Genomic DNA, 12,261 nt, shown 5'->3' with positions numbered 1-12,261 from the left:
ACAGTCCATGAGCAAGGTGGGTGTTACTGATGTTCATGATGTTACTGGGGTTTTACCTAACAACTTTCTGAGTATTCTTGATGGTGGGTAGGCTGGTGCCAGTGCAGAGCATAGTGTTCATTTATTTTTAGTGATACATGTTGAAATTTAGAAAAAAAATTCTTAAAACAGATTTAATACTTAAAGATTTCTATTTTATAAAAGATCAAAATTACAAACAACTTCTAAAACACACAAGATTTCCTACAATTCCTATAAGTTGAAAAGACATACCAATGAGTTGCAGATGAATGAGTTGCCTGTTTTAGAAATTGAAAGCACAGGTACAGGTTCTAGTTGCCCAATTTTCTGTCATTCTTCTTCTCATTCCTTGACTATTCCTAGCAAGCCTGACTGTTCTCTTACATTTATACTGTTTTACTTTACTACCTGGTGACTTCACACAGATGGCCTAAAATCTTTTGGGGACAGAGATCCCAGACACCCAAAATTAATGCTGTGAATTAATACTGACTCTCCAAATACACAAATCTTCCAACTATTGATTGATCACCTATCTGATGTGCTGAGTGATAATATCAGTTTGGTCTGCAAACTTCCTTGAACTAAATAACGTAGTGTTGTCAGGTCCAATTAACATAACCTTATTGTCTAACACAGCATCTCCTGAGAGCCCATGCTAGGGGCCAGCAGCCTGTGCCCTATAAGAAGTGCATCAGTAAAAAGTAGAACATACGCCACCAAAGAAAAATATTATAAAATTCAATCACAAACAAGAGAAAATCTGCAGATGCTGGAAATCCAAGCAACATATTCAAAATGCTGTAGGAACTCAGCAGGCCAGGTAGCATCTATGGAAAAAGAGTACAGTTGACGTGTTGGGCCGAGACCCTTGAGCAAGACCATAGAAAAAAAAGATGAGGAGTCAGAGCTAGAAGGTGGAGGGAGGGGAGAAAGAAACACAAGGTGATAGATGAAACTGGGAGGAGGGAGGGGTGAAGCAAAGAGATGGGAAGTCAGCTGGTGAAACAGATACAGGGGGAATCTAATAGGAGAGGACAGAAGGCCATGGAAGAAAGAAAAAGGGGGAGGTGCACCAGAGAAACACAATGGGCAAGCAAGGAGATAACATAAGAAAGGGAAAAGGGATGGGGAATAGAAAAGGGGGGGCATTACCAGAGGTTTGAGAAATCAATGTTCATGCCATCAGGTTGGAGGCTATCTAGACAGCGTATAAGTTGTTGCTCCTCCAACTTGAGTGTGGCCTCATTGTGACAGTAAAGGAGGTCATATATGGACATGTCGAAATAGGAATGGGAAGTGGAATTAAAATGGGTGGCCATTGGGAGATCCCACTTTTTCTCCAGTCCTGTATCTCTTTCACCAATCAACTTCCCAGCTCTTTATTTCACCCCTCCCAGTTTCACCTATCACCTTCTGTTTCTTCCTTCCTTCCCCTCCCCTCCCCCCCCCCCCCACCTTCCGCTCTTTAATGGTGTAAAAACAGAGCTCACTAAGGTGAACTGGGCAAATAGCACAAAAGGGCAAGATGTAGATCAGCAATGACAGACATTTAAGGGAATAGTTAATAATAGTTAAGGGAATAATTAAATCTCAGCAAAAGTATATTCCAGTATGAAAGAAAAGATCTAGAAGACGATGCACAGTATCATTTTAAAAGAAAAATCAAACAATGTTGGGAAGATTAATGGAAAGCATAAATACCAAATAATGAACATGTAGACAATATAACCTGCTACTGGTAAATTTAAAAAAAAGATAGCAGTGGGAGTACATATTGGTGTTTAGAGAGCAAGATTGTGGAACTAATAAAAGGAAATAGAGAAATGGCGAAGTCTAAATAATTAATTTTGGATTGGAGTTCAAAATAGAAGATGCCAAAAACATCCTAATAGTAATTCATAATCAATGGAAGGAGCAACTTGAATTAATCACCAGAAAAAGAACTTGCATGCAAGCTGATGAGGCTAAAGGCTAAGCAGTTCCCAACTCATCAAGACCCTGGTGAGATGCAGTCCAAAGTCTTAAAACAAACAGCTGCAGAGACTGTGGATGCCTTGGTTGCAGAACACAAGCCCTAGATTCTGAAGGGGTTCCTAAAGAATGGTAAGTTTCAAAAGTAATGCCAATATTCAACAAAATCAGAAGGGGTAGAGGAGGTTGACTCCTTCTGTAGCCATAAGGTAATAAACACAATTGAAAAAATAAAGACAAGTGTAATTTTGTTCCTGGATTATCCCAGAAGGTTGGCAAATCTTGGCATCTCTACCAGATGCTCACGGCCACAGAAAGCAATATTAATTCATGGGAACAGAACAAGAATTCTCACACCCATTAGTATCAGCTGTGCATCAAACTATCGATTGATATTGTCCTCACTTTCCCCACATTCTGTACACATTATTGTCTTCTCTTTCCATTGACTGTTCTTCAAAGCAGTAGCTGCTTTGGAATGCCTTTGATTGACAAGCAGCCCTCTCACTTCTGGGGGTGGGGGGAAGCTGCAGATGCTGTAAGTCTAAAATTAAAATGAAGTGCTGGAAATGTTGTAGGTCAAGCAGCATTTGTGAAAAGAGAAACAGTTAATCTCAGACCATTGTGTAGCCATCAGAATTCTAGCAGTTCTGATGAAGGAGCTTTGATCAGAAACGTTAACAATGTTTGCTCTCTATTGATGCTGCCTGACAAATTTTTCATTCATAAACTCGTTCCACTTTGGAGGTATTTCCAGTTTGCCATTCTGCTCACCTCATTCCTTTTTAGTTTTGTTAACATTCTCAGAATCTTCTGTTTATTTTTTGGAAAATTTTTAAAAATCGACAATTTGCTCAATTTTCAGATCTACGCCTAACTTCACATGGAACGTCACATTATCGCGTCTCGTGACCCCTCTCTCGAAAACGCCACCCCCTCACCACCACCCCAACTCTGATCAGTTCATCCGCAAGAGGTAAACTGCTCAATACAAAATAGTACAAATGAGATAACAAGATAATCATAGCGATACCATCTTACCAGTAAGAAATCCAAGTAACTTTCACCCTGTCCAGGAGCATGAGAAAGAATTTGCCCAAATCATTGCTGCCTGACATGCTGAGGGTTTCTGGTACTTTGTTTTCATTTCAGATTTCAAGAATCTGCAGTTTAATTTGATTTTCAATTAAAGTTATGACATTTTGATTCGACCATTCAAACTATATTGACATTCCTCTTTGAAATCTATCCGAATAAAGGACAGGTATGTCGAAGGACATGCACAAAAGTATTCGAAAATATGTCAAAATAATTTTCTAACCACCTGATTTTAGAAGAGATTTCGACTTTGCGACTTCTGACTTCCAGCGTGTGTACAAATTCAGCACCAAGCGCCCAACAGATACTCCTTCCATACAAACACGAATATCTAATCACCACTTACAACGCACGCTACTTCATACACGATCGATCTTCACAGCAGCAATTCATCACTCCCCTGTTAAATCGTCTTCATCACACCCTGACACGACCTTAACGCAAAGCTTCTCCGTTAAAACCTTTACTTCTTCGTCTGCTGCGCAGATGCTGCACAATACAACACGCAACCGTGCAACACTAGTTCATTCATTCTAGAAAAAACTACCGAGTGCGAACGTACATCATGACGGCGAGAATCAGCTTTTATTGCCAAGTTATTACTAAAATCTACACTTCTGTTAAAAAATATTTTAATATGTCGTGAGTGACACGGACAATTTCAAGTAAACTTAATTTTACGTGACATTCAATTTCCAAATAGAATGTTTTAACGTCCTGTGTCACTCCAAATAACAGACCCAACCGCACGGTACACTATTTTCATCGAGTTCCAAGATAACCTTCCGTGTCTTAAAATGGAAGAGAGAGCGACAGAAAGTGCCCTTTGTCTCACACAAACCACAGGCATGTTTACTGTACCTGAAACTGAAGTAATTATTCGTGAAATCAAATAAGTGACCTTAGTATGATTCATACACGGCCAAGTGACAGCCACAACTGCTGCATCAAAAAATGCCAGATTATAAGTAACCAATGAGCCTCACTAAAAACTATTTGCATTGTTAAACAAACATATATCTCATCGCAAACACGCATCACCCCAAAACTGCGAGCTATAGATATCTGTTACGATTAAAACTTAACAGGAGATAGTATCACTTTGGTTCCGAGTATCATTTTTGTTTCAAGCTTCAGTTTGCAATGCGGCCAGACAAGAGTCCTTTAAACACGGGATAAAGATCAGCAGTGCCACCGAACCTCCGTCATAAGTCCGACATGCTTCCTGCTGATTACAGAAGCAAGCTGTCTTTTATGACCTGTGATAAATTTACAGAACACGCTTCATTTAAATAGAGTGGAACATACGGTTCCGATCAAGTCTGTTGCACTAACTCTAGTCAACGGTCAATTGTTGTACCGTATTCTGCATTAATTTCCGTTATTGTCATCTAAAACATTGCAAGGATGCATAATCCCGAAATGTTCAACTTGTTTGCTCTTTATATGGAATCTGAGCAACTTTGTGTGAGCCCCAACATCACAAAGCGGTTTTTAGAAAGAACAAGTAAGTGGATTCACATTTTAGTTTATTTATCTGCTCCCCTTTCCTGTCATAAATACTGTATATACCCCTTGTCATTCTGGTTCCGACCGTGTACATCCTTTAGACTGATCCTAACCGTGTAAAAGATTTCATGCACACAAATCCGCAAATGTGGGTATGCTTTAACCTAGTTTAAATACGTTTAGTTGGCTAACAAGCATTTATATAACATTTACTGACCTTAGTAATGCTCAGTAGTACCAAGGTGGCGCTTGGTAATGTTATAATGTGCTTCTCCGCCGGAAGGCGGCACACACACACACACACACACACACACACCAACAACAACAACGCCGCGATCTTTATGTGTGTTTAAATGCCAGCTAACACGATGCTCACTGCTTTTTGCACATTGGCTGAAGCGTACAAACTCAAAGAAGAAGTAAAGCTTATCAATCTATTTATGATTTGAAAGATACGGTTCTCACTCAGTTGAAAGAATAACCTGCATATTTGACTAACGCGATATATTTTTAAAAAATAAAACTGACCGCCATGAAGGCAACCAAAGCTGACTGAAAATGCAGCATACTTGCGTGCTGTTGTCATCCATTATAAAATTGAAGTCTGCCAATCCAAGGTGCGTTCCATACACCACAAAATCAGAAAATAATTGTATTGTTGAGGGATTAATTATTAGCAATGTGCTTAGACACTGTTACAATTAAGAAGAGTGATTAGTTGGCATGTCCATTCACTGCAATCAAAGTTCAATGTTCAAAGTAAATTTTTATCAAAGTACATACATGTCACCATACACACCCTGAGATTCATTTTCTTGTGGCCAATCAGCGTAAATACCAAAAAAAAACCACACAATAGAATCAAACACTGCATTCAACAGGATGGACGATCAATGTGCAAAAAAAGAAAATCTGTGCAAATACAAAAAAGATAAGGATAATAATAATAAATAAGCAATCAATATCAAAAACATGAGATGAAGAGTACTTGAAGATGAGTCCACAAGGGTGTGGAAACATTTTAGTGATGGGGCAAGTGAAGTTGAGTGAAATATCGCCTCTGATTCAAGAGTCTGATTGTTGAGGGGTAGTACTGTTCCTGAACCTGATGGTGCGGGTCCTGAGACTCCTGTACCTTCTTTATGATGGCAAAAGCGAGAAGAGAACATACCTAGCTGATTGATATTGCTGTGCTGAGACAGCGCTCCAAGTAGATGTGCTCAGTGGTGGGGAGGGCTTCATCAGCGATGGACTGGGCTGTATCCTCTATTTTTTGTAGGCTTTTCCACACAAGGGCATTGGTGTTACCATACCACGCCATAACACGTATAATTATAACACGTGTAATTGCCTGCCACAGGTGAATTGACTTGTTCAGCAATGTTTAAGGCTCAAAATCACAACAGTACATTACTGTTACAAGACTGCAACTTGGGGAAAGTGCATTGGGGATTAAATACAGTTTGAAATGCAATGATCATATTCATGCCTGTCCTAACATATAGCTTTTAAAATTAATCTGCGTGACTACAAGTCACACAATTGTCTACAGTTTATCGTTTATTCTCTGCCATGTATAGCAGATACAAATGTGGTTATTTACGTTTAGCACACTCAGTGCTGGGAAGCAGGGGAGCCGGGTCACGCCTCAAGGGAGTTGCTGAAAAGCACGTGATGCGTGCTCAAATTTCACCGCCTGACCCCCAACACAGAACACAGCTGGCGGCACCACATCGCGGCAGGAATTTGTTCAAAGTTCCCTCCTTTTAAATTTTAAAAAAATCGACAATATATCCAGCATCTCAAATAACAAATAAAAACGGTAATTTTCTTTGTCTATGATCTCCTCAGTTTTTGTTTTAAACCTCTGAAGTCTACACAAATAATAGAGAAAACCACGGGGAGTATACATAAAACAGTGACATATTGTGTGAGTCGTTGGACGATTCTACTATCACAGGAGACTGCTATAATCTACTATTTCAAAACTCTCCATCAGATCCTTCAAATCGCAGATCTATTAAACGTTTAGAGCAGATGTCGTGCGTTTCTTACAGACTCCATAATTACCATGTAATTTGTAGGATGCTAGTAATACGTACAAAGGACTCTGTGTGCTCTATACTCTTTTTCAATTCATTAACAAAAGATTCAAATGCTATCCGAGGTCCAGTAAATGACACTGCAGTGTATAATAAAGGTATTACGCAGACTAGCAGACCCTGCTTGTGGAATTAGTTTTGTTAGCGCACAGTGTACCAACATACCTGCATTTATAATATTCTTGTTTGTGCCTAGTAGTGGATCATCTGAAAGTGCAAAAGCATATCTGCATCACCTTCACCAGGTTTCAAACACTGGCTTTTGTAAATATCCAAAAATGACAATTGATGATATTATGTTAATGATACCATACCAATGAACTGTTGGTGAATTATCTATAGATCCTTTCACTGTTGGTATCAAACTAATTAGCAGCCATTTCCAGAAAATATTTGTTGTTATGAGTTTTTGAGAATAGTTAAATGCATGCTTTGTATTGCACTGTGAACTGCAAAAATCTGTGTATATATTTTTTCAAGAGATTTTTAATATACAAACAAATATACTTTTACTTTGCTTATGATATTATGCGAGTGATATTAAACCTGATTCTCAGTTTTGCCAGCTCTCCTCAAAGCATTCCACCTTACTTTGGAGTCTGCTAATTAGGCAATCTGTTCTTTATGTTGTTGGTTATGGGAGGTATGGGAGGAATATTGCTTAAGCTTAAGCCAACACCTAAGCTTCAAACTCATCCATCAGTTGCACCACAAGATTTATGCCTTTCCAAATCACTGAAATGAACAGCACCTAATTTTACTTAACCTAAATTTGGCCATCATCAATAAAACAGTATCAGAATCAGGTTTATTATCACTGAGTTTACATGATATGAAATTTGTTTTGTAGCAGCAGTACACTACATTAAATGACTTCCAATTACAAAAAAAAAGCAAAAAAAAAAGGAATCCAAGGTAGTATTCATTGACTATTTGGAAAACTTGGTAGAGGGGAAGAAGCTGTTCCTAAATCAATGAGTGTGGACCTTCAGGCTCCTATACCTCCTCCCAAATCAAAGTCATGAAAAGAGAGCATGTCCTAGATGGTGATAGCTCTTAGTGATGGATGCTACCTCCTGAAGAATTGCAACTTAAAGATATCCTTGATGGAGGGGTGGGTTGTGCGAATGATGGAGTTGGTCGAGCCCACAACACTCTGTAGCCTCTACAATCCTGTGTATTGGAGCCTCCATTAGGATCTATGATGCAGCCAGTCCGAATGCTCTCCACCATACATCTACAGAAGTTGCAAGTGCCGTTGGTCATATACCAAATAACCTCAAACAACTAATGAGCAGAATTCTTGATGTGGCTTCTTCGCAATTGCTAATACTGTACGTGCCATACTATGGGAAAGATCTTACATCACAATAGAACCTTTTGAATAGAAAACACGTTAATTTGAAGCAAGATGGACTCAACTCACACTTCCAACCTCCAAGAAGCTTAACAGATTTTAAGTGCAAAAATATAGTTGTGCTTATCAGTGTGAGTCATTTAAATCACTCCATTAAGTAAACATGGGAGCAATGGGATGTTGGGGGCTGGTTTCTCAAGCCAAACATAGTTTTATTAAATAAGATAGATAAAGCTGGCATTTGTTGTTCATTTAGTCCCATGCTTTGGTGGTACTTATTGAGAACATTGCTTCTTAGGCCATCAGTGCATTCTTCCTGTGCATTTTTCCTGCAAACATTTAGCACTACTATGCAAAGAACTGAGCCATTACATTCTGTACCAGATTCTTCATGTGCTGAATTGGAATTTGTTATTGTCATATATATGGAGATACATGTGAAGAGTTGTCTTGCATACTGTTTGTACAGATCAAATCATTAAATGCATTGACATACTACAAGGTAAAATAATAATGAAATGCAGAATAAAGCTTAACAGTTACAAAGAAAGTGCAATGGAGCTAAGTAATAAGGTGAGAGATCATAACAAGGTAGATTGTGAGGTCAAGAATCCACCTTATAGTACAAGGTTACCATTCAATAGTTTTATAACAGCAGGGTAAGAAGCTATCCATGAGCCTTATGGAACATGCTTTCATGTTTTTGTATCTTCTCCCCAGTGGAAGGAAGGATGTTCAGGGTAGGTGGGTGGGATCTTTGATTATGTTGACCACTTTACCGAGTCAGAAAGAAAATATACAGAGTCTATGGAGGGTATGCTAGTTTCCATGATGCACTGACCTGGGAAAACTTTAGAGTTACTTGCAGTCACATGCAGAGCAGATACCATACAAGTTGTGATGCATCTGGATAGGATGCTTTCTGTGGGGCATTGATAAAAATTGGTTGGAGTCACTAGGAATATGCCAAATGTCTTTAGCCTCCTCGGGAAGCAAAGGCTTTCTTGGCTATGGCATCTACTGGTTGGACCAAGACAGGCTTTTGGTTGTTCACTCCTAAGAACGTGAAGGATTCAACCTCAACACTGTTGATTTAGACACAAGTATGTACACTGCCCACTCCCCACTTCTTGAGGTCAATGACTAGCTGTTTTGGTTTGCTGACATTGAGGGAAATGTAGTTGTCATGACTTCCTGTTACTAAGCTTGCTATCTCCTTCCTGTATTCCAGCTAATTGCTATTTGAAATAGAGCCCTCTACAGTGGTATCATCTGCAAACTTGAAGATGCATTCAGAGTAGAATCTGGACATGTAGCCATAAGTGCACAGAGTATGGTAGGGGGCTGAGAATTGAACCACTGTTCAAAGTAATCGCAGAGAGGTGTTGCAAGCTATTCTTTCTGATTGCAGTTCATTGGTGTGTTGCTGAATTCAAAACTAGGAAAATGAGTTTGTGTTTTAAAAAGAAACCAAACAATGACAATTGTGCATTCAAGCATGGGTTAGGAGCGGAGGTGAAAGGAACAGCTCTTTGGACACCACTGCTTCTACAACTATGATTGCTGACTCTGCTGAGAAGCCCCTAAAAAGCAGAAGCTGGTTTGGAACTGAAAGCCTGAGTCCTTGATTTTTGTTACATGCATGTTAATTTGACCAAAGAAAGGAGAAGTATGCCTTGTAGGTATTGCATAAATACATTCAGAAGTAATGGTTGTGTATAATGCTTTAAATAAATACTGTCTCCCAAACCATATAGTTTCCAATTCAGTCATCCTATTCACATGCCTCAAATGTGGTATTTCAATCATTTGCTACATTTTTCCATACCCTTCTTTTCCCCAAATGTGAACTACAGTCCTTGAAAGTTATTGATTCCTAGCCAACACTGCTACAGGGAAAACTTCACCTTTTCCTTGCAGCTTATTCAGAATAAAGGTCGGTTGAAAACTGAGAGAAGAGATCGCTTGCCACAGCTGCAGGAAAGTCAGTGTTCTGGACTGGTTGAATCCTGTTATTAGAAAAATCATGGTTTCTACAAGGTTCTTCCTTTCATTTTGAATTTCATGCAGCAGCATAATTACAAATTCAGCAATGGTGATATCATTGCTCAGTATTTCCACAGTAAAATGCACTGTGATAGCTTTAAATAACATGTTGTATGGAATGAGTCTTCTCATTTCTTTAGGTATCTCGCATTTCTTTAGGTATTGCATTAAGAGGAAATCTCCAAGTTCAAGAAATCAAACTTCAAACCTACTCTACAGCACTTCAAAAAGTTTGGAATATACACATTTATATACACACACACATATATACAACAATGTTGATACAAAGTCAAAATTGTTTCATACATTGCTTGAAAATTACTATACTGTATCAAGGCCTCAGCTGATTCTGAAGTGCAACTTCATCTTCAAGAACCATACAATCCAGGGGCATTCTGCAACACTAGATTCCTGCTCTTTATAGTGTTAACTGCTCTATCATTATGACACAAAACTGCTCACACTTCCATTTAAAATGTGAATGAACTTTTACAGAAAGGTCAGTGTGAAAAGAGTCATGCCATAGATCTATAACATGTATTAAAAACTTTTATCCCAGGTCACCAACAAGAGAAAATCTGCAAATGCTGGAAATCCGAGCAACACACACAAAATGCTGGAGGAATTTAGCAGGCCAGGTAGCATCTAGGAAACAAGTACAGTACAGTTAACATTTCGGGCCATAACCCTTTAGCAGGACTGGAGAAAAAAAAGCTGAGGAGTGGATGTAAAGGTGGGGGGAGAGAGAGAAACACAAGGTGATAGGTGAAACTTGAAGGGGGAGGTGATGAAGCTAAATTGATAAAAGAGACAGAAGACCATGGAAGAAAGAAAAGGGGTGGGGGGGGAGGAGCACCAGAAGGAGGCACTGGTCAGGCAAGGAGATAAGGTGAGAGAGGAAAAAGGAGATGGGAAATGCTGAAGGAGAAGATTGGGGGGGGGGGGGGGGGGGGGGAGTTCAGAAGTTATCTGAAGTTCGAGAAATCGATGTTCATGCCATCAGGTTGGAGACTACCCAAACTGAATATAAAGTGTTTTTCCTCCAATCTAAGTGTAGCCTCATCACACCAGTGGACTCAAAACTCAAGATTTACAAGTTGTGATCACTGCTATCTTGGATGTTTCTGAGACATCAAATAACTAACTGCAGCAAATAGCTCCAAAGCACTGGGAGATATTATCATTGCTGTCTCCACAAAATCCTCCAAATGCACTGGCAGAATAAGCAGGCCAACATTAGCGCTATCTCTCAAGCCAGCATCTCCTGTACTAAGGCACTCAGTTACTCCAATAAATTGGCCAAATTATTCAAATCCCCAACATCAGACTCTCACAACAGACTATGTATTCCCATCATGGTAAAAGATAGAGATTGATAGAAAATAAAGTCAAAGATGTTGTCAAGGTCTCCTTGAAAAAATGTAATATCCCCACAAATGTGGGAATTCCTGGTCCACGGTAACACTCTAGTTTGGCCACATCTGGAGTATTGCATACCGTTCTGGTTGCCCCATTATAGGAAGGATGTCGAAGCTTGGCCGAGGGTGCAGGAGAGGTTTACTAGGATGCTGCCTGGATTAGAAGGCATGCGCTGTAACAAGACATCGGACAAACTTCAGTTGTTTCCTCTTGAGTGGTGGAGGCTGAGAGGAGATTTGCTGGATGTTTATAAGATTATGAGATGCATAGAGTAGACAGAATGTAACTTTTTCCAGGGTTGAAATGTCTAATACTAGAGGGCATGATTTTAAGTTAAGAGGGGGAATTTTAAAGGAGGTGTGAGGGGAACATTTTTTTAATACACAGAGAGTGGTGGGTGCCTGGAATGTGATGCCTGGTATGGTGGTAGAGGCAGATACATCAGGGACTTTTAAGAGATATTTAGACAGGCACATGAATGTGGAGAAAATGGAGGGATATAGATATTATGTTGGCCGAAGAAATATGTTCAGTTCCAAACCAGCCATGAGACGAGCTCTCCTTCCCTTTCAATGTCTACTTCAGTGAGGAGGACTCTGCAGCCGACACCAATGACCTGTTCTCTCACCCCACTCTGCTCTTCTGTCAGATCTGGTTCATTTTATCACTAACTGCTGCCAACAAGACATCTACTGCCACGACTTTAACACTCCTCTCTCCAATTCTAACCTCACT

At 39.5% G+C, this 12,261-nt stretch overlaps 1 protein-coding gene and 1 long non-coding RNA gene across 6 annotated transcripts in view; one reads left to right on the top strand and one right to left on the bottom strand.

Moving 5' to 3' along the window:
- The window catches only part of bcor (BCL6 corepressor), a 283,650-nt gene that overhangs the window by 193,668 nt on the left and 77,721 nt on the right, over positions 1–12,261 (bottom strand). The window contains exon 1 of one of the 5 annotated variants that reach the window (XM_073045547.1): positions 4,820–4,848. The exons of the other annotated variants lie outside the window; for them this stretch is intronic. The gene's annotated coding sequence lies outside the window, so the exon portion shown is untranslated. Of the gene's footprint in view, positions 1–4,819; positions 4,849–12,261 lie in introns of those variants that run through there. 5 annotated transcript variants of the gene reach the window in all.
- Positions 4,430–6,439, top strand: LOC140727787 (uncharacterized). Its single transcript, XR_012098925.1, has 2 exons — positions 4,430–4,600; positions 6,183–6,439. It is a non-coding gene; the product is annotated as an uncharacterized lncRNA (long non-coding RNA).

This window comes from Hemitrygon akajei, chromosome 5 (genome assembly GCF_048418815.1).
Source record: "Hemitrygon akajei chromosome 5, sHemAka1.3, whole genome shotgun sequence".
NCBI classification, from domain to species: domain Eukaryota; kingdom Metazoa; phylum Chordata; class Chondrichthyes; order Myliobatiformes; family Dasyatidae; genus Hemitrygon; species Hemitrygon akajei.
This window is presented reverse-complemented; position numbering and strand designations above follow the sequence as displayed.